Consider the following 22,782-nt stretch of genomic DNA (forward strand, 5'->3'; position numbering starts at 1 on the left):
CCTTAGAAATGGAGACCCTCTGTCCCTATAACAAGCAATCTACAAACCATTTAAGTTTCATTCACTAGTCAAGAATGTATTGTGGATGAATAAGCTTCCAGGTGACTCCCATACCCCTGGCTAGTCCCCAGACCACAATTTGAAGTGCAAGTTTCATTCCAAATCTGGGACCAGAATAATCCATAAAGGCTATGACTCATGACATTTTTTTTTTTAAGAGACAGTGTCTCAATCTGTTGCCCAGGCTAGAGTATAATGGCTATTCACAGCCACCACTGTATCAGTCTCTAACGCCTGGGCTCAAGCCTCAGACTCCTGAGTAGCTGGGGCTATAGGCATGCCTGGTTTATGACCCATTTTATAAAAAGCAAATCATGACTATTTTAAAAGTACATTCCTGTGTAAAACATGGCAGTGAACACACAACTGGGTTAATACAAATAAATCAATCAGGAAACAGACTGATATATAGATTGGGAAAGAACTGAGTCTGAGGGTGTGAGGCAGCAAAGTTTTGTTAATTGTAGGAAGTTACAAAATCACAAAAATAAAAAGAATCTCACTTAAAGAATAAGTGGCATTTCACAATTTAATCAGTCCTGTCAGTGATGTTTTTTTGCAAGTCCATGTGTGGCTCCAGTAGAAAGTACCCTGGGGGTACGTACATAAGGCAGAATCCACATAGAACAAACACGCCCTGGAAAGAAGAAGCCAAGAATTATCATGCAGACAATAAGGTGAGATGCCTAAGCAAGTTTTGGGGATTTTGTATAAAAGAATCAAACAACAGAACTTCATGTGGGTGTTTCCCTTAAACTCTAACCAGGACCAGTCATTAAAAAAACAAAAAACAAAATAAAAATCTATGGGCAAGAAACAGTGCTAACTTTCTACTCAACATCCATGCCCCTACATCCATGCCCCTACAGAACCCTGACTTTGTTCTGAACAGCAAGGGCCCCAGCTAAAAGTTCTCTTTCCCACATCACTTTGCAATTAAGGAAAAATATGTACAAAAGTTCTTTGTAAAGACACTAACTAGAGGTTTTCTGGGAAAACATTTTGCTTCCCTGATATAGCCGTTACCCATTTCTGTGAAATTTGTCCTCCTTCATCCAGCCTAGAAAATAGATGTAATACCAGGAAGTACAGCAGCTAACCCCAGGACCGTAAGGAAGAAAGATATATACCAGAAATCTGAAACTTTTGGTCTCAGGACCCCTTTACATTATAAAAAATTATTAAGGACCCCTAATATGTCTATTATAAATTAGATATAAGTATCAATTCATTTAGCACAAACAATAATAAACCCAGTTAATATAAATAACATTTCTATGAAAGATAACTGTTTTCCCAAACATAAAAATAAGTGAGCAGAGTGATACTGTTTTACATTTTTGTAAAGTTCATTAACATCTAATTAATAGAAGACAGCTGGATTCTTGTATCTGCCTATGTAGTCAATCTCTTTTGATATGCTGCATTTGTGGAGACCCACTCAGACTTCCAGAGTTGATATAAAGATTATTTTAAGCTGAAGACATATGAGATTCAATATTTGCAGAAAGAAGGTCTCCCCATCCTTTCCTTATCTGACTAAAAGCAGAAACTTCTGGCAAACTGAGGCTGCTATAAATTCCTTCTTCAAGGGTTTACTCCCAGGAAAGAGACCTAGAGTAACCCTATCATAATCCCCCTCTCCAAGGGAGTTTTATGGCCAAGAAGAAGGAAAGGCCACTCCTACCTCAAAAACAAACATCACAAGCTTTCTTTTTTATTTTTGTTTTTGGTTTCCTTTTTTTCTTTCTAATAAAGAGAACCCAAATATCAATGTTTGTTGTCCAGCCCAGAAAGTCAAGTTGGCCAGGGCTGGCACTGTGCCCAGATACACCCACTTGTGTACCACCATCCTTTGAGCATAGCACACATCACGTCCCCTGACAAATGGCTCTGAAGTCTCTGTTTTCCAAGGACTGGCCCACTGAAGCACCATGGAAAGTGGTTTCACTCCTTCCTGCTTCCTTCAGCTCTTTGGTCAACTTATTAAAAAACATGTGTCTCTCCCCCACCTTTTTTCACTTCTGATTCTATTTTGGCCAATTATTCCTGCTCAGTGATGTTTGTAATATGGAAAAATTGGCAAATTAAACCTGGCACAATAGGGAAATCATTACAACAAACCACAGGTCTATGACAACCATTATCACTTCTTTTATCTATCATTTTTCCTTGTTACAAAAGCAGCACACAGGGCCGGGCGCGGTGGCTCACGCCTGTAATCCTAGCACTCTGGGAGGCCGAGGCGGGCGGATTGCTCAAGGTCAGGAGTTCAAAACCAGCCTGAGCGAGACCCCGTCTCTACCATAAAAATAGAAAGAAATTAATTGGCCAACTAATATATATAATATAAAAATCAGCCGGGCATGGTGGCGCATGCCTGTAGTCCTAGCTACTCAGGAGGCTGAGGCAGGAGGATCGCTTGAGCCCAGGAGTTTGAGGTTGCTGTGAGCTAGGCTGACACCACGGCACTCACTCTAGCCTAGGCAAGAAAGCGAGACTCTGTCTCAAAAAAAAAAAAAAAAAAAAAAAGCAGCACACAGTCACTGTAGAAAAAGCAGAACAGGGAGATAACAAGCTTCCCTAAGATATGCACTGTTGGCCCCTTGGGAAATGGCCCTTCCAAGTAGCAACTGAAAGCAAATGTATAGGGAAATTTAACAATTATCAGTTGTCCAGAAATCTAGCCATTTCTGGACAACTGATAACAGACTCAATTTCTAGGAAGGTTTTCAGAAAGGACTGCAAAACTGCTTCACAGCCTCACTGGATGATGAACATTCCCAAGCCCCTGACAGCTTCAGAGCAAAAGCTGCCTAAGCCAAATGGGCCAGGTGCTAAGAAGTGACCCACTGTCCTGGAGGGAGAAAAGAAGCCATGTCCCAGGTTCCATTGCAGGAGGGCTTTCCTTCCCTCCCTGTGCTCCATATAGGAAGACGTTCAAGGTAGTGGCAGAGCCAAGATCCTCCTTGTCATTTGGTGATGCCCTCCCTAGTGTTCTAGGCAATGGCAGAAGCTCCATGGCCTTCCCACTAGAAGTCCAGGCAAAGTCTGACAATTCCCTGTCTGGGTCCACCTGGCTGGCATTCACAAGGGACTCACTTCCTGAGCACCGGCAGTACAGGTGCACCACTCACCAGCTCAAGCCAGAGGCTAGGAGCTAGGGACCACTAGGACCAAAGCACTGAGGGCACCTCAGCTGATCTGTGTAGCACCTGGATTTGCAGCCACAGGCACACTTGAGACTTTTCTGTCTCCTTGCTAGCACTTGTCAAGGTCTGGATTCATCTTACTTGTGGCTTCTCAATATAAATGCCTAGATAGCCCTTCCTCCAGAGTGCTTTCCCTGATGTCCTAAGGCTGCTAAGCTGAGCTCACAAGGCCCTACCTACTCCCTTCACCCACCATTTAGATATATCTCTCCAGGTTATCACTGCCCAACCCCTAAACCCCTAAGAGCAGGGGCCATCTCTGTTTGGTCTCCCACTGTTGCCCCAGGGACGCAGCATAGTGCCTGGACCAGAGCTGGGACACAAGGAACATTTGCTGAGTGAACAAGCACACCAGAAAATAAAGAAAGAAATGGAGACTAGGGAAACCTCCGTCCAAATCTACCATTCACTACTCTTGACATGGCTTTGTGTCTTCATCTGAAATCCTCAGAACAAAAGGTGCCTACTTTAAGTGATCGTTGGAAAGATTAAGCAAGAGGAGATAGGTGAACTGTTCACAGTCCCTAGCAAGGACTCCTGCTGTACTAAATAAAGCAGGCCTGTCCCTTCACCCCATAGTCCCTCCAAGTCAGAGTTCAAGGCTGGTGTCCCTGGGGGAAAGTGGGGCTGACTCCTGCTGCTCCCAATGTAATTCCTGCCAGGCTTCAACTGTGGTGGTAGGTGAGCCAGCCTCTGGAGGAGCCCCAGTGGGCCTGGCTAAAAGACTGTGCACCTTCCCCAAGGATGGCAACTTCACCACCAGGGCTGAACCTGGCTGGTCCCTATACCAGATGTTCCTTTGGGCTCTGGCCAATGACCCAGAGAACTCTCCACACAGAGACTTCCCTGACTTGACTTTACGGATGCAGGTACCTTCCTCAGGGGGTCACAAAGATTATCCCCAGAATGCCCCGTAGAGTTATCAATCAAAGGAGCCCAGTATGAGGCAGGATGGGATACGCACATGCCTCTTGCTTTTCCACTGTCCTTTGATAAGTATACGGAAAGAAGGGGTCTAGGGTACTACATGCACTTGCTGAAGGGCTCCCATACACCACATCTTAAGCCTCCTGAAGCTTTGCTCTTAGGCATGTTTTTATTGGATCAAGTGCCAATAGTAGCTGGATGTTTTCCCAGGAGGTCCCAATCGACAGGACCCAAGATCTTGGGCTTCCCTCTAAGGGTTCTCATACCCAGGAAAACCAGTCTTAGGGGAAAGCACTGCCCAGCTACCAACCATTCGCTGTGCCTTACTCCCACCCCAACACACACATAAGTGCACACACAGGGGAGGTCAGGGAGGAGACAAATATCTTTACCAAAAGCCCAAAGGAACCTAGCTTCTAGAGCCATCAATGCATCTGGAAAGCCTCTATATACGCTGCCCTTCTGCCCACAAGTTGGAAGAAGTCAGCATGTTAAAAAGAGAATTCCCTAAGGCACAAGCAGTCTCCCCCAGAGATCAGAGAGAAGAAACATAGGAAGCAGAAGTGTCCATGCAGAGTGTCAGCAAAGTCACGGAGTTCTGGAAGGTCAGTGTTGGCAGGATCCTTTGAGACCATGAAGTCCCCTCCTCTCACTGGACAGAGGGAAAACTGGAACCCAGAGAGAGGGGGGGACTGGACAAGAGCCACATAGTGGGTTAGTGGGGGAGCAAGGCCTGGAGGTCATATCTCTTATCTCCCAGGGACAGTTGACTTGCTGCTGCTTCAGGTGGTTACCAACCCACCCAGGACCTAAGTTACCCTCATCTTAAGTGTAAGGAAAGAGGAATAGAACCTGAATAATCAAGATCACAGACACAGAACTTTGGAAGCTAAGTCCCCTCCTCCAGCCTCCTGCCCTCACCAGCCTCAGAAACACTAGCTCCTGCCCATTCCAAGAGCCTGGAGGAGATGGGAAGGCATTTTTCCATTAGAGGCTCTAAAAATGTGGGAGGGAGAAAAGAAGGTGGGAGAGCTGGGGTGTGGTAGGACTTGACCTGCCATTGCTGACTTTGAAGACAAAGGAGGCCATTAGCATAGGAATGCTGGCAGCCTCTATAAGCGGAGAACCACCAACACCACCACCTCAAACAGCCAGCATGGAACTGAATCCTGCCAGCAACCCAAATTCAAGCAGAAGCAGATTCAGCCGCAGAACGTCCAAAAAGGAACCCTGCCCACACCTTGATGTCAGCCTTTAAGACTCTACGCAGAGGAACCAGTTGAGCCACACTGTGCCTGGATGTCTGACCTACGGAACTATGAGATGATGCATTTGTGTTTTATGCCGAGTTTGCAGTAATTTGTTATAGCAGCAATAAAAATGGAACACACTAGGAAATTAGCATTGATGTGATGTTATTAAATAAACTGCAAACTTGATTTAGATTTCAAAAAGAAAAAATAAGAATGTGGGAGGGATCAGGGGTAACTAGCAAAGTCCAATTCTTTGCCACTAAGACAGGTGGCAAAGCTGCCCAAGAGAGGGAAACCTGTGGAGAATCTCAGTCCAGAACCAGGATTCCCTAAGCGGCATGAGAAAGGCACACCGGGACACGTGACTGCCTCAGAATGGCTCCAACAAGGACACCAAGGAGGTGACGCCTGGCTGCCACAGCTCATTCTATGGGTCTGTCTAGAGCTCCCCACCACCAGGTGCAAACCACTGGGGAAGATGGACTAGGGCCAACAACTTTGGCCAACCTCCTCACTGGCACTTCACAAGGCTTCTTATTTTCAATTTGTTCTCCTAGAAACCTGTTTGTCTTTCCTAAAGAAGCCCATGTTCTTACCATAAAAGCCTTTTCTCTCTCCTCCTTTTCCCCTATGTATGTAGGTCTCTAACCATTTAAGCAAGCAACTTCTTTGTGACCTCCTGTATGCATATGAATAAACAGTTTTTCTCCTGTTTATCTGTCTTTTGCCAGTTTGATTAACAGGCCACCAGCCATGAACCTAGGAGAACAGAACCAAGCTTTTTCCTCCCCAACACTTTGATTGAAATAAATTTTAAAAATTCTGGCTTTATACAGTTACATAGTTTAAAAAGGAGGTATATTTTAATAACTATTTCAAAGAATTGTGGATATTATTCTTTGTACTACACAAAAACTCAGCAAGTGATTAGCTGCAATGTGGACTCTGAAATGATATTAACGTGCTTTTAGTACTGTCACATTCAAAATCAATTGGCCCATCTTATACTTTTAATTGATCTCTTAACCATTCATGATTTGATATGACACCTTGGCAATGTAGAAATTACTGGCTCATTCATTTACATAAATCTTCCAATTGTCAACACATTTCCTTACGCACTATCAAAAAAAATCGTACTCAATACAGTTATCAATCTCATCAGAAAGGTCTTTAATTAATGAAAAGTAGCCAAGCTCAAAGTGAGTGATATAAATTTCTAAAAGTCTAATTTTTGCTTAGAAATCTCAAATTTGATCATTGGCAATAAAGCTTATTATTTGCTTTCCTCAAAGTGAAAAATTCATTTCTGAGAAAAATTCTGCCCATTTCAGAATAACTAGAGTTTGACTGTCATTCTTTCAAGTAAAAACTGTATAGATATTCCTTAGCTTATGATGGGGTTACATCCCAATAAACCCATCATAAGTTTAAAATATTTTAAGTTGAAAATGCACTTAATAGAACTAACATACCAAACATTACAGCTTAGCCTAGCTTACCTTAAATATGCTCAGAACATTTACATTTGCCTACCATTGGACAAAATGATCTAACACAAAGCCCATTTTATAATAAAGTATTTATTATTTCATGTAACTTATTAAATACTTTACTGGAAGAGAAAAGCAGAATAGTTATATGGGTACTTGAAGTACAGTTTCTACTGAACACATGTTGCTTTTGCACCACTGTAACACTGAAAAATCATAAGCCGAACCACTATAAATCAGGGACTGTCTGCATGCAGAAGTTCAAGCCTAAAGGTGTTGTCAAAAACAATGGCATTTTAACAGTAAGTAATGAAGAGCAACAAGCTGAACTGCAAACCAAGCCAAAGTGTGCAACACCAGAGAGAAAGACAGCTAAGAAGAGAACTCCTGAGGGCAGAAGAAACTTCAAACCCTAGCCTCAAAGACCACCACTGCAAAAGGTTCCAAATTTATTGGGATCCGCATGTTATGCCCCAGGGAACTGTGAAAAAGAGCAGAGCAATCAGCTCAGCCAGCATTTAGCAGACACCAAAAGTTGGATGTGATACCAACAGAGACAGAAAACAGGTCAGGGAAAAGAGACAGTCAAAAAGAGCACTGCTAAAAATGGTCACCCCAGCTTGAGAGTAGGCATGTCCAAGATGTACTCCCTGAGAAGCAACATCAGAGGCTACAACATTGTGAACACACTTCACTGCTATAGTAAAGCCAAGTCATTAAACAAACAAACAAACAAATAAACAAACAAACAAATCCAGGAGATGCAGGGATGAAAGAATGAAAATTCAGAGTTGCTAGTAACTGTTATGTAAAATGTTTAGTTTTGAACAAAATAATTACAACGCATGCAGAGAAATAGGACTGTTTGATCCACACATAGGAAAAAGTGGCAGGTAACAGAAAGTGCCCTTAAGAAGGCCCAGATAGGGATGGTCATGCTGGAAACTCAGACTTGTGGGGGGAATGGGCATTTAATGAAACCTTAAAATCTGTACTCCCATAATATGCCAAAATAAAAATAAATAAATACAAATACAAATTCTTAGGTGCAAAAAAAAAAATGGATATACACACGTAGAAGACTGAAACAGGACGTACAACTCTCACCTCTCACTAAAATTAATTCACCATGGGTAACAGACTTAAAGTGTTTCATTCCTAATACTCTTCTAGATATAAGCCTAGGCAAATAATGTATGAAGAAGTCCCCAAAGGCAATCAGAACAACAACAAAAATAAATAAATGGGACCTAATCAATTTAAAAAGCTTCTGCACAGCCAAGGAAACAATCATTAGAGCAAATAGACAATCTCCAGAATGGGAGAAAATATTTGCAGGCTATAAATCTGATAAAGGACTGATAACTAGAATCTATACAGAACTCAAGCAAATCAGCAAGAAAACATCAAACAACCCCATTAAAAAGTGAGCAAAAGGCAAGAAAAGGAACTCTTCAAAAGAAGCTAGACTAAAGGCCAATGAACGTATGAAAAACTGCTCAACGTCTCTAATCATCAGGGATATGCAAATCAAAACCACAATGAGATATCACCTAACTCCAGTGAGAATGGCTTTTATGAAAAAGTCCCAAAACAACAGATACTAGTGTGGATGTGAAGAGAGAGAGGAATATTTATATACTGTTGGTGGGACTGCAAACTAGTACAACCTCTATGGAAATAATGTGGAGATACCTCAAAGAACTAAAATTAGACCCATTTAATCCATCAATCTCACTACTGGGCATTTACTGAAAGCAAGAAAAGACACTATATAAAAGAAACTTGTACTGGAATGTTCATAGTAGCAAAATTTATAATTGCAAAAACATGACAAGAATTTAAGTGCCCATGAATACATGAATGGAATAATAAAATGTTCATGGAGTACTACTACTCAACCATAAAAAATGGTGAACTAATACTTTTTGTAACATCCTGGATGGAACTGAATACCAGTATTGTAAGGGTAATATAGCAAGAATGGGAAAACTAATGTCACATGTACTCAATACTAAATCAGAACTAATCAATCAATACTTACATGCACACATGGAAGTAAAACTTAATGTAAACTAAACAAGTGGAAGAGGGAAAAAGGGATGGGTAAATTCATACCTAACAGGTACTATGTACACTAGGTGATGGACATGCTCATAACTTTGACTCATATCTCAAATTGTACAAAAGCGAATTATGTAGCCAAAACTTTGTACCCCTGTTATATTCTGAAATTTTAAATAAATAAATAAAAATAAAAACTACAAAAAAAAAGAAGGCCCAGATATTAGACTTAGCGCACAAAGGCTTCAAAGTAGCCACTATAAATATGTTCATAGTACTATAAGTGAAGTTATACTTAAAAAGCATATGAAAATATGATGACAAAGTCTTATTAATTAGAAAACAGCAATAAAATGATAGAAAATATAAAAAATGAACATGGAAAATGTAGGAGTGAAAAGTACAATAATTGAAATGAAAAATTCACTATGGACACTCACAGAAGATTGAGCTGGCAGTAGAAAGAATATGTAAGAAGATGTACCATCGGAGATTATGCAAATCTGAAGAACAGAGGGTAAAAGGTAAAAAAAGAAACAGGCATTTGGAGAAATGTGGTTTTTGATTAAGTGCTCCAACATATAATAATATATACTGGAAGTACCATGAAGAAAAGAGAAAGAAAAATAATCAAAATAAAAATGGTTAAAAACTTTTAAACTTTGAAACATTACACATCCAAGAAGTTGAATAAAATTGTAGTAGATAAAAGCAAAGGAATCCACATCCAGACACGTCAAATTAACAAGCTGAAAATACTGAAAGCAGCAGGACAGAAATGACTCATTATGTATAAAGGGCACCCCAAAAAGATTAACAGCTGACTTCTCCCCAGAAACCACAGAGGCCAGAGACAGTGGGAGAAAATAAAGAACTAAACGGAAAAAAAAAATGTCAACTAAGATAATCATATTCAGCAAAACTACCTTCAAAAATGAAGACAGGCCAGGAGCAATGGCTCATGTCTATAATTCCAGCTACTCAGGAGGCTAAGGAAGGAGGACTGCTTAAGGCCAGGATTTAAAGACCAGCCCAGGCAACACAGCAAGACCCATAGTTTGTTAACCACTTCAGTACGAGTGTCAACTATAGTTGACAGCCAAAAGCTTTTACTTTTACAGCTTTTATCTCTGCAGTTGCAGTGTGTACATTTAGCTAATAAGTTACTATGAATCTGTGACCTTTTAACAAGTCCTTAGTAGGAGTTATTATAATTATTTTCCTAAAGCTGCCTGTAAAGTAAAACAAACTTTCAGTGCTTTAAAGCTTTCCTCATCACACAAGAGCAAAACAGATTCGTCGTCAATGCACAGTGCGGACTATGAGTGCCGGCTGTGGGCCAAGTTTTGTGGCCGGTGAGCGCCGTACCGAAGTAGTTAAACGTTTTCCACTAATTCTTATTCACGATAGTGCAGAAAGTTCTAACCATCACAATAAGAAAAATAAAGGAAATAAAAGGCATATGTATCAGAATGAAAGACATAAAACTCTCTTTTTGCAAATGACATGACTGCCTATGTAAAAACATATTATATGATTCCACACATATAACATTATTTAACTAAAAAAACTATAGAAAACAAGAACAGATTAGTGGCTGCCAGTGGTTAAGAAGGGAGTAGCAGCAGGAGGGAATTGGATGTGGCTCCACAAGAGTAACTGAGAGATCCCTGTGGTGATGGAAATGTACTGTATTGTTGTGATAGTGTGAACAATCGAGATAACTCACTACCTCTTGACCAGCCCTGGCTGTCATATTGGACTGTAACTTTCCAAGATGTTACCAATGGGCAACAGTAGGTAAAGGGTACCCAGAATCTTTTTGTATCATTTCCTACAACTGTATATAAATATACAATTATCTCAACATAGAAAAGTTTATATATACATATACATGTGTACATATATGTATTATGGGTGAGTGGGTGGATGGTGTGTGTATGGTTTCAACACACTAATTAAAAGGCAGAGGTTTTCAGATTAAATACTAAAGCAACATATAACCACATGCTGCCTACAAGAAAAACAGTTTAAATATATAGATATAAACAGATTAAGAATTAAGGATCAGACACCATCAACAAGATGACACTAATAACAAGACAATACAGATGTCGGAATTATCTGGCAAAGACTTCAAGCAGTTGTTTTTTTTTTTTCCGGCATATTATGGGGGTACAAATTTTAAGGTTTTAATAAATGTCCTTTCCTCCCTCCCCCCACAAGTCTGAGTTTCCAGCATGACCATCCCCCAAATGGTGCACATCTCACTCATTATGTATGTATATACCCGCCCCCCTCCCACCTGCCCAATACCCTATTACTGTAGTACCTATGTGTTAAAAATATGGAACGCTTCACGAATCTGCATGTCATCCTTGCATAGGGGCCCTGCTAATCTTCTCTGTATCGTTCCAGTTTTAATATATGTGCTGCCAAAGCGAGCACCAAGCAGTTATTTTTAAAATACTCAAATGAGCAATGACAAACACTCTTGAAACAAAATGGACTCAATAGCAGAGAGGAGATGAGAGAAGAAAAGAGCCAAGAACTTGATAGAACAAGAGAAAGTATTAAATTGAAACAGGAAAGAGAAAAAAATATTTAAAGAAAAACAGAACCTCAAGAACCTGTGAAGTAAAAAAAACAGTTTTAACAGTTATGTCACTAGAGTTCAAACAGTAAAGAAGAAAGAGTACAGTGCTGAAAAATATTTGAAGAAATACTTGTCAAAATTTTCCCATGTTTGGAGAGGGACATAAGCCTATGAATTGAAGATGCTGAGTGAATTTCAAATAGGATAAACTAAAAGAAACCAGTGCCTAGCATATCATAATCAAATTAATGAAAACTAAAGACAAAAGAAGAAATCTTGAAAGTAGCCAGGAAAAAATGATGTATTATCTCTAGGGGAGCAATCATTCAAAAGACTGTAGCTGGCTTACCAGGACTGTGGAGGCCAATACTAGGAAGCAACATATTTTTCATGTATTGACAAAAGAGAGCTGTTTATGCAGTATCCTTCAAAAATGAAGAGGAAATAAAGACACTGACAGATAAAGAAAAACTAACAAGATTAACAAGCAACAGATCTGCTCTTAAAGAATTGCTTAAAAGAAATTCTTCACATAGAAGGAAAATGATACCAGAAAACTCTGGAATATCAGCAATAAAGAAAGAGCAACAGAAAGGCGCTTGGATTTGGATAAGAACAATTGACATTCTTTTTTCTCGTTGTATTTAAAACATGTTTGATAGTTAAAGCAAAAAACAAACAAACAAACAAAACTCACCCTATGAGGGGTTTTCAAAGTATACAGACGTAACATAACTACAACAGAAAGGGGGCGGAGATGAAAGTTACAGTCTATTTTCTATATTGTGGTAAAGTTCCTACATTGCAACTAAAGTAGAAAAAACATTAAGTCTGAATAGGCTATGAAATATATATATTTTATAATTCCTTTTAAAAAGCAAAGAGATATAGTCAAAATCAAATAGAAGGCAGGCATGGTAGTTCACACCTATAAACCCAGCACTTTGGAAGGCTGAGATGGGAAGATCTCTTGATGCCAGGAGATCAAAACCAGCCCGGGCAACCTCACCTCTACAAAAAACAAACAACAAATATCAGCTGGATGTGGTGGCATGTGCCTGTAGTCCCAACTACTCAGGAGGCTAAGGTGGGAGGATCACTTGAGCCTAGGAGTTTGAGGTTTCACCAAGCTACTATCATCATGTCACTGCACTCCAGCCTGGGCAACAGAGTGAGAGCCCTGTTTCTAAAAACTAAAAAATAAATAAACATAGCAATAATTACATTATATGCATATGTAAACCTGACAATTAAAAAACACAAATGTGCATAACTGCTTTTTTAAAAAAATAACTAATTATATTTTATATACAGGAAACTCATTTCAATGATATAGGTAGGTTAAAAATAAGGGAATGGAAAAATATATACCATGCAAACACAAATAAAAATATCCAAAAGATGGAAACAACTCAAATGTCCCTCACAGATGAATGGAGAAACAAAATGTTGGATATGCATACAATGAATACTATGCAGTCATTTAAAAGACAGAGATACTTGCTACAATATGAATGGACCTTGAAAGCATTATGCTAAGTGAAAGAAGCCAGTCGCAACAGACCATGTGTTATCTGATTCCATCTATATAAAAGATTTATAATAGGCAAATCCATAAAGACAAAAGTAGGTTAGCGGTTGCAGGGGCTCTGAGGAAGGGGGAATGGGGAGTGACTGTTATTGGGCACAGCATTTCATTTGGGGGTGATGAAAATGGTCTGGACTGGGATACTGGTGATGGTTGTACAATTTTATGAATATACTTAAAAGCTCTGAATTATATACTTTAAAAGGGTTTTGTGGTATGAGAACTATATCTCAACATTTAAAAAAATACTAAGGTCCAAAAAATAAAGACTTTATGATATGTAAAATGCTGTGCTATGGTATAAACAAATAACTCCAGTGGGTTTTCTGCATAAGGTAATCAATACAGGACACCAACTACCTGATTACAAGATACTAGCACATAGCTAGCACTGGGAATTAGAAGTTTAAGTGAATGACTCTCACTTAGAATCTAACAATAAAACACCATACAGTATGATTTTCATTCTTGCATTGCAAACATGCTAAATATAGCCAACTGTCTTTATAGATATTGTTTCCTTAATTTAAAGCATAGCAATGATTATTATATTGTATCAAAATTCATGTTCATGTATCCGGCATGTTTAAACAGAGAAATCTGGCTGAGTGTGGTGGCTCATGTCTGTTAATTCCAGCACTTTAGGAGGCTAAGGCAGGAGGATCACTTGAGCCCGATAGTTCTTGACCAGCCTGGGCAAAACATGAGACCCAGCCTCTACAAAAAATTTAAAAAATTAGCTGGGCATGGTTGCATGTACCTGTAGTCCCAGCTACTTGGAAGGGTGAGGTAGGAGGACCACTTGAGCTGCAGTGAGCTATGATCTGGCCACTGCACTCCAGCCTGGGCAACAGAGTGAGACCCTGTCTCTAAATAATAAAGAGAAATCTGCCATTTTTGCAAAATTACTTTTTTGTACTGGTATTTCCCTGTGTCCCTCTTCCCTCTTCATCTGAGTGAGTAGGGGCTTATACTGAATGGCTCAGTGGTAACTTACTTTCTGACATTCTACAGAGATAGCACCACATTCTGCACTGCTACTTTTTAAAAGAAGACTTAGATTTTGGTTTTATATATATATTTTTTTACTATCAAACACTGGAATTTTATATTTTTTTTTAATTTCACAATATTATGGAAATACAAACATTTTGGTTACATATAATACCTTTGCCTCACCCAAGCAAGGGCTACAAGTTTGCCCTTCCCCCATACAGTGTGCTCTGCATCCATTAGTTATGAGTTTAACCACCCTACTACCTGCCTCCCATCTGACCAGCAAACAACGAATATTACTACCATGTGAGCACCTTAGTGTTGATCAGTTGGTACCAATTTTTTTTTCTTTTTACCATTACGAACATGTGGAAGTTAGTACCAATTTGATGGTAAGAACAAGCGGTGCTTGTTTTCTATTCTTGTGATACTTCACTTCGGAGGATGGGCTCAAGCTCTATCCAGGATAATATAAGAGGTGTTAGTTCACCACTGTTTCTTGTAGTTGAGTAGTATTCCATGGTATACATATACCACATTTTATTAATCCACTCATGTATTGATGGGCACTTGGGTTGTTTCCATATCTTGGCAATTATGAATTGTGCTGCCATAAACATTCTAGTGCAGATGTCTTTATTATAGAATGTCTTTTATTCTTTTGGGTAGATGTCCAGTAATGAGATTGCTGGATCAAGTGGTATTTCTATTTTTAGCTATTTGAGATATCTCCAAATTATTTTTCACAGGGGTTGTACTAATTCGCAGTCCCACCAGCAGCAGAAGAGTGTTCCTATCTTTCCACATGCACGCCACCATTTGTTGTTTTGGGACTTTCTGACAAGAGCCATTCTCACTGGAGTTAGATGATAATCTCATTGTGATTTAGATTTGCATTTCCCCAGTGATAAGAGATGTTGAGCACTTTTTATGTTTTCTGGCATTAGTTTGTCTTCTTTTGAAAAGTATCTCTTCATGTCCTTTGCCCATTTATTAATGGGGTTGTTAGAATTTTTCGTGTTGATTTTCTTAAGTTCTATATAGATTCTTGTTATAAGCCCTTTATTGGATGTGTAGACTATAAATATTTTCTTCCATTCTGTAGGTTGTCTATTCACTCTAATCACAGTTTATTATTATTTTTGCTGCTGCTGTGATTGCTCTGGGGTTCCTCTTCATAAATTCTTTGCCTAGGCTGATGTCTGTAAGAGTTTTCCCAACATTTTCTTCTAGAATTCTTAAGGTTTCATGCCTTAGGTTTAAGTTTCTTATCCATTGTGAGGTGATTTTTGTGAGAGGGGGTTATCCAGTTTTCCCAGTACCATCTATTAAATAGAGTTTCTTTCCCTCAATGTTTATTTTTGTCTGTTTTGTCAAAGACTAGATGACAATATGAGGAAGGTTTTATATCTGGGTTCTCAGTCCTGTTCCAAGGGTCTATATCTCTGTTCTTGTGCCAGTAATATGCTGTTTTGGTTATTTCAGCCTTGCAGTAAAGCTTGCAGTCTGGTAGACTGATGCCTCCCAATGTGTTCTCTTTGCTTAAGATTGTTTTGGCTATATGAGATCTTCTCTGGTTCCAGATCTTAGCAAACTGAATCCAACAGCATGTCAAAAAAATAATTCATCATGACCAGGTGGGCTTTATCTCAGAGACGCAAGGTTGGTTCAACAAACTCAAATCTATAAATGCATATCCATATAAATAAAAGCAAGAATGAAGACCATATGATTCTCCCAATAGATGCAGAAAAAGATTTGACAAAATCCATCACACTTTTATGATAAAAACTCTTTAAAACATAGGCATAGATGGGGCATATCTGAAAATTATTAAGGCTATATGTGACAAACCCACAGCCAATATCATATTGAATGGGAAAAAAATTGAAAGTATTCCTGTATACAACTAGAACCAGAAAAGGCTATCCACTATCTCCACTTCTATTCAACATAGTGCTGGAAGTCCTTGCTAGAGCAATTAGAAAAGAGACAGGATTTAAGGGTGTCCAAGTGGGGGCAGAAAAGGTAAAACTGTCACTCTTTGCTGATAATATATTATACCCAGAAATCCCAAGGATTCAACAAACAGACTCCTGGAATTGATAAATGAATTCAGTAAAGTCTCAGCATACAAAACTACTGCACACAAATCAGTGGCATTCATATAAGCCAGTAACAGTCAAGGTGAAAATCAAATCAAAGATGCAACACCTTTCACAATAGCATCAAAGAAAATTAAATATTTAGGAATACATTTAACAAAGGAGGTGAGAGACATATATAGGGAGAACTACGAAACACTGAGAAAAGAAATTGTAGAAAATGGAAACAGATGGAAAAACCCTACCATGCTCATGGATTGGCAGAATCAATATTGTTAAAATGTCCGTTTTACCTAAAGTGATCTACAGAATTAATGCAATCCCTATCAAAATACAGTACCACTCTTTACAGATCTAGATTTTGGTTTTATTGCTCTTCATTTCAAATTGTTAATTATACATACAATTACATGCTTATTCTTTCTTGTTCTCTTAATCAAGATCTCACTGTTTAAAAAATGAAACATACTGTGAATCAATACACTACTGAATAAGAAACAAGGACTACTGACTTCACAGCTCAGGATCAAGATCTGCATCAATGGCTCTCTCCAAAGCTCAATTTCTCCAAATCGCATCCAGACTCTCCAACACTGTTCTCTCTCCTCTACCTTTCCATAAAAACCATGAACTCCCCAGCCATGCCTTTCAATAGGACTGGGTCCCCACTCCCAGTTCTAGCACGGTTGCTAAATGGCCTAAAACAATCCCTGTGACATGAGCCTATCACTGCTCACTTACATCCATCAAGTCAATTTCATATATTAGGGTCTGTTACTTACAACTTCCCAGTTGCTGTTGGCAAACTCTATACAGTTGAGTTGCTATCCATTTATTTGTGTCTAATAACGCCACAGGCTGGTAACTAATGCCAGATATGGTCTAGCCTGTTTGAGCCAGAAATCTTTTGTTTCCCAGCAACATTCTACCCCTATGTACTCTTTACCATAGTGACTGGTTGAGGAACTGAATAATATTAATTGCTTTAGGCCAATCAGAGCTGTCTCCTAAATCAGAGCTGTCTCCTAGAGCTATAGGTGATTCTATCCCATTCAAAAATGCATGGCTATGAAATCTGAGACCTGCTTGGAAGGGAGAAGATTTACTCTCTACTAAATGTGCTTTTGTTTTGTTTACCTCCAATAAATTATTTTCCACTGGGGATTTGGTTTTATGGTCTGGCCATTTTATAATCTCTATAATCTCTGTGAATGGGCTAATGTATGAGAGACTACAGATACGCAAACAGAAAAAAAATAACAAACCAGACTATTTGTCTGACCAGACTACAAATAAATTAAGAATTCATGACCACTGGGAAGAGAACAGCTCTTTGACATGGACTGATGAGTTCTGTAATTCTGTGTTTATGCTGGACCCATAGTTGAAATTTCAGAATTGAAGTTATAATTTTTTTATTTCAGCATATTATGGGGGTACAAATGTTTAAGTTACATATTGCCTTTGCCCCACTCCAGTCAGAACTTCAAGCATGTCCATCCCCCAGATGGTGTGAAGCTATAAACTCTATCTGCATCTCCATGTCTATGTGTAATTCATAAATGCCCTTACTTTTCACTGTGTGATGATACAATATTTTTCTACCTCAGGTTGGTATTAATAAACTAGATTATAAAATCTCTTAAAGGAGTACATTGTGGTTGACTTGTACTTATAAATAAGTACCTAGATATAAACAGAATATTCCTAAAATTCTCAGAAAATAAAGAAGTTAAACATCTAACACTTTCAAGTACAGTAGATGTCGAAAGTATCCTTTTAGAAACCAATATGGAGCTGTGTTAAGAAATCAAATTATACTAACTAAAAAGTAAAGTGAACAAAAAAAAAAAAGAAATCAAATTAACACAAGTAAGGCAAATCTTTAGCAAATGAGACTAGGTTAACATTTATGATTTAATAGAAATGCTATATTTATCCGTGTTAAGTATAAGCACAGATTTTTACTCTGTTTGGGTATGTCTTTCCTAAATTTGTATAGCTTATTTCTAACTGAATATGCTAGCATCACTTCTACTTAATGTTTAAGATTATGAAAAATGTAAATTCATTTCAACCAAGTTGAATCATTGTCCTGATGAACTTGTATTTCATCAGTATGTATGTCTTACAATATGGCAGCTTGAAGATAAATTTCTAAGTTCTTTAGGTAATATGAAAACTTGAACTATTATTATTTTAAATTAATTAATGGATATGTACTGGATGCCAAGATCATTTCTAAGTAAGACTAAATACTGAAACATTTATTATTAAGCATAATTTTAAGTTAATATATCTTTTTTTCTTATTTTTATATGCCACAAAGAGACTGTGTCTATGGATCTGTTAACTAAACATGTTTATTTTTGCCACTTTGAGATTTGTATTTGCAGTTAGAGAAAGTCCTATTAGCTCTGGATGTTAGTTAGCTCTGCTAGTTTGCTTAAATGGTGGCATGTGATAGCTCACAATTATCCACTCCCTAGTTTTCTCTGTGTAATAGAGCTTACATTGGTTAAAAGTTATAAATAACATGTGCATGAGACTACTACAGTAATGGTGACAGGTACAATATTATGTGTAAGGTAGTATAATGAGTTGTATTTATTTAGGGAAAATAAAACAGTTTTGTCCTAAAATAAAGGCATTGATTGTTCCAGAGTAAGAAAGAGGGTAATTGTCTTAGTCTATTTGCATTGCTATAAAGGATTAACTGAGGCTGGGTAACACATAAACAAAAGAGGCTTATTTGGCTCACAGTTCTGCAGGCTGCACAAGAAGGATGGTACCAGCATCTGCTTCTATGGAGGGACTCAGGAAGCTTCCACTCATGGTAGAAGCCTGGATGGTGAGAGGAAGGAGGTGCCAGGCTCTTTTTAACAATCAGATCTCTTGGGAACTGAGAGTGAGAACTCACTCATTACCAAGAGGACAACACTAAGTCATTCACAAGGGATCCGCCACCATGACTCAAACATCTTCCAATAGGCCCCACATCCAACATCAAATTTCAACATGAGATTTGGAAGGGACAAATATCCAAACTATATCAGTTGTGAAGGCCAAAACTTGAATTGATACAGGAAGTTGTAGAAGGTTTGAGGAAAAGAAATTTTATTTGCCTTGACCAAAGCTAGCACAGTTTTGATGGGTTCATTCATAAGATTTTAAAAAGGGCTTGTAGATCCTGTAGTATCAAATATCACACTGACACAAAACTAGAACTTGCGGGCCAGGCACAGTGGCTCACACCTGTAATCCCAGCACTTTGGGAGGGTGGGAGGCCAAGGAGGGGGAATCATTTGAGGCCAGGATCTTGAGACAAGCCTAGTAAGACCCTATCTCTACAAAAAAAATTTAGAAGCTAGCCAGGCGAGGTGTTACACATACATATTCCTAGCTAACGAGGAGGATCGTTTGAGCCCAAAAGTTCAAGGCTGGGGTGATCTATGATCGGACCACTTGCATTCTAGCCTGAGTGACAGAGCAAGACCCTGTCTCTTATAAATAATACAAAACAAAACTAGAATTTTATTTTCTCTGTTGAAATTAGAAAATTTTCTTGGATTATTGGTCTGCTATAAGATACCTACTCTCTAGATAACAAAGATTCTTTGTTTTACCAGAACAAATTTCTGTGCTTTTCATATTCTTTACTATGTCCTTGATTAAGTATAAAACAAAGATTTCTCACTTATAAAAAAAGCTGAATGCTTTACAATCATGAAAACTTCTCTTTATTTTCAAATGTTTACATGCCACTTTGAAATGAGTAAGCAAATATTGTTACTCAGGCACCCATGATCTGATTCCTATCTTAAATATTGAACTCTCCTGACAACTTTTGATTTTTATCCTCACAAATTCAAAAACCTAAATGTAACATAAAAATTTTAGAATGTCTTTTGCACCTAAAACTATCTGAGATTTCCAGGAGGACCTCTCAAAGATGACAAAAATTTATTCTTTCATTTTATAAAAGAAAAGGTACTAGAAATAATTGGGTTTGTTACTACTAATGAAATGCATGTGAGGAGTCAGCAAATCAGAAGAGATTTCTCCAATGCCTTCACTATCATGATAGGTTTTGTATATTATCGTCCTGATGCTGCTCTGCACTGTGTTGTTGTTATCAGTCTCTTTATTAGGGACCGGGTCTCACTCTGTTGCCCAGACTGGAGTGCCATAGCACAATCATGCGATCATTGCTCACTGCAGTCTCCAACTCCTGGGTTCAAGTGAGTTGAGAATACGAATAGTTGAGACTACAGGCCTGTGCCCACCATACCTGGCTAATTTTTAAATTTTTTATAGAGAGAGGGTCTTGCTTGTTGCCCAGGCTAGTCTAGAACTCCTGGGCTCAAGCAATCCTCCTGCCTCAGCCTCCCAAAGTACCATGATTACAGTCATAAACCACTGCACCCAGGCTGTTATCCATCTTAATTTCTGGCTTTTTAAAAAAATGTTCATTTGGTCACAACTTTATTTTTTATTTTATTTTATTTTTTTTACTTGAGACAGAGTGTTGCTCTGTCACCCTAGGTAGAGTACAGTGGCATCATCGTACCTCATTACAACTTTGAACTCCTAGACTCAAGCAATCCCAGTGCCTCAACCTCCTGAGTAGCTAAGACTACAGGCATGTGCCACAATGCCCAGCTAATTTTTCTATTTTTAGTAGAGACAGCATCTCTACTAAAGACTGCTCTCGAACTTCTTGGGCTCAAACCATCCTCCTACCTCGGCCTTCCAGAGTGCTAGGGTTACAGACATGAGCCACTGTTCCCAGCCTATAACTTTACTTTTTACATTTGAATCCAGCATCATCTGGGCCAATGGCTGTCAACAGGGGATTCACATCACTTACTATGGAGTTTTATCAGTACATAGAAGCTTAGAATCTACTCCAGCCTTACTAAATCTCTTTACTTGATATTTTTGATATATTCCTGGTATATTTGTGGTACATAATATCCAGGATTGTTATATTTCAATATTTTTTTCCTGTGTAAAATTTATGCTTATCTGTTTTTGTAAACCAGATATAATGTTTATTATATTCTTTGACTATAGAGTTGATTATGTTTTTAACTATTCTGCCAAAATTTTTTGATTGATTTTATTAACTTGTTTTGCACATCACAAAAACAACCAAATTCTATGTCAGTCATATTTTTCCTTAAATAAATTCTCATCAGGTTTTTCATTTTTGAAAATTATCAGTAATAAATTAACTACAGCCAAGCCTTTTGTCATCTACAGATATTTTCTGTGTTTTAGTCTCATGCTTCCCTCAAAGCCCTTGTAATCAGCTACAGGCCAGAACTGTAGCTCTGTAGCTGTAGCTCTAAGACGGTGTCAGAGCCCGATGGAAAAGAAGACTATGCCAGGTACTAATTTTTACAGGCTTCTGATGACACTGCTTAAATAATTTTGAGACTATACGAGTGGCTTCTGTCAGAATTTCCAGGATTCTTATCAAGAAGCCAATGAGTTTATAAGATTGCTAACAACAGATCCAGTGGAATAAGAATTAATTAGATATGGCTGAATGAACTGATGACGGATGATTGTCATTTTGTTTTGCTGATGTTGTTTGAATGTTCTATTTTTTAGACAAATAAGAAAGCCCCTTTTCTTTCCTCTTAAAGCGATGTGTAACTAATAACAATTTAGAAAACTCTGATTCTATAAGCTGAAATGAACACTTGTAAACGGTATCTTATTCTCCTTGCTTTAGCTCTCCAGAGTTCAGAAACTTAATGAATATACTCATTTTCATGACAACAAAGTTACCTGCATGAATTCAACCAAACAGAAACCACACACCCAAAGAGGAGCACCAGCCCCTTAGAAAAGGGACACTAACCAAAATCAGGCAACCAAAATGACAGAAGAGGAATTTCAAACGTGGAACATAAGAAAATTCAACGACCTGCAAGAACAACTCAATAATCAACACAAAGAAACCACAAAAAGCCTCCAGGACCTGGAACAAAAATTCACTAAAGAAATTGATACAATGAAGAAAAGTTTAACCGAACTCCTGGAAATGAAGAATCAATTCAGGGAACTACAAAATACAGTGGAAAGCCTCAAGAACAGGGTAGATCAAACAGAAGAAAGAATCTCAGAGATTGAAGATAACACCGTCCAATTAAAAAAATCAGTCACAGAGATAGAGCAGAGAAACAAGAGAAAAGAGCAAAGCCTACAAGACATGTGGGATTATGTGAAGAAACCTAATGTGAGGGTCATAAGGTTACCAGAAGAGCAAGAAGAAAACACCCAAGGGTTGGACAAGCTATTCGAAGATATAATAGAGGAAAATTTCCCAAGCCTTACTAACTATCTCGATATACAACTTCAAGAAGCTCACAGGACCCCTGAGAGAGTCAATGCAAACAGGAAGACAATACGACATGCAGTCATCAGACTGACCAAAATATCAACTAAAGAGGCCCTTCTAAGAGCTGTAAGACAAA

General features: G+C 38.4%; 1 protein-coding gene and 1 non-coding gene across 6 annotated transcripts in view; both read right to left on the bottom strand.

Moving 5' to 3' along the window:
• Window positions 1-22,782, bottom strand: part of MARCHF8 (membrane associated ring-CH-type finger 8) — a 151,267-nt gene that overhangs the window by 40,755 nt on the left and 87,730 nt on the right. Inside the window, exon 1 of one of the 5 annotated variants that reach the window (XM_012744629.2) lies at window positions 564-2,594. The exons of the other annotated variants lie outside the window; for them this stretch is intronic. The gene's annotated coding sequence lies outside the window, so the exon portion shown is untranslated. Of the gene's footprint in view, window positions 1-563; window positions 2,595-22,782 lie in introns of those variants that run through there. 5 annotated transcript variants of the gene reach the window in all.
• Window positions 11,351-11,457, bottom strand: LOC142875747 (U6 spliceosomal RNA). Its single transcript, XR_012923042.1, has one exon. It is a non-coding gene; the product is annotated as a U6 spliceosomal RNA (small nuclear RNA).

This window comes from Microcebus murinus, chromosome 14, assembly GCF_040939455.1.
Source record: "Microcebus murinus isolate Inina chromosome 14, M.murinus_Inina_mat1.0, whole genome shotgun sequence".
Classification (NCBI taxonomy): Eukaryota; Metazoa; Chordata; class Mammalia; order Primates; family Cheirogaleidae; genus Microcebus; species Microcebus murinus.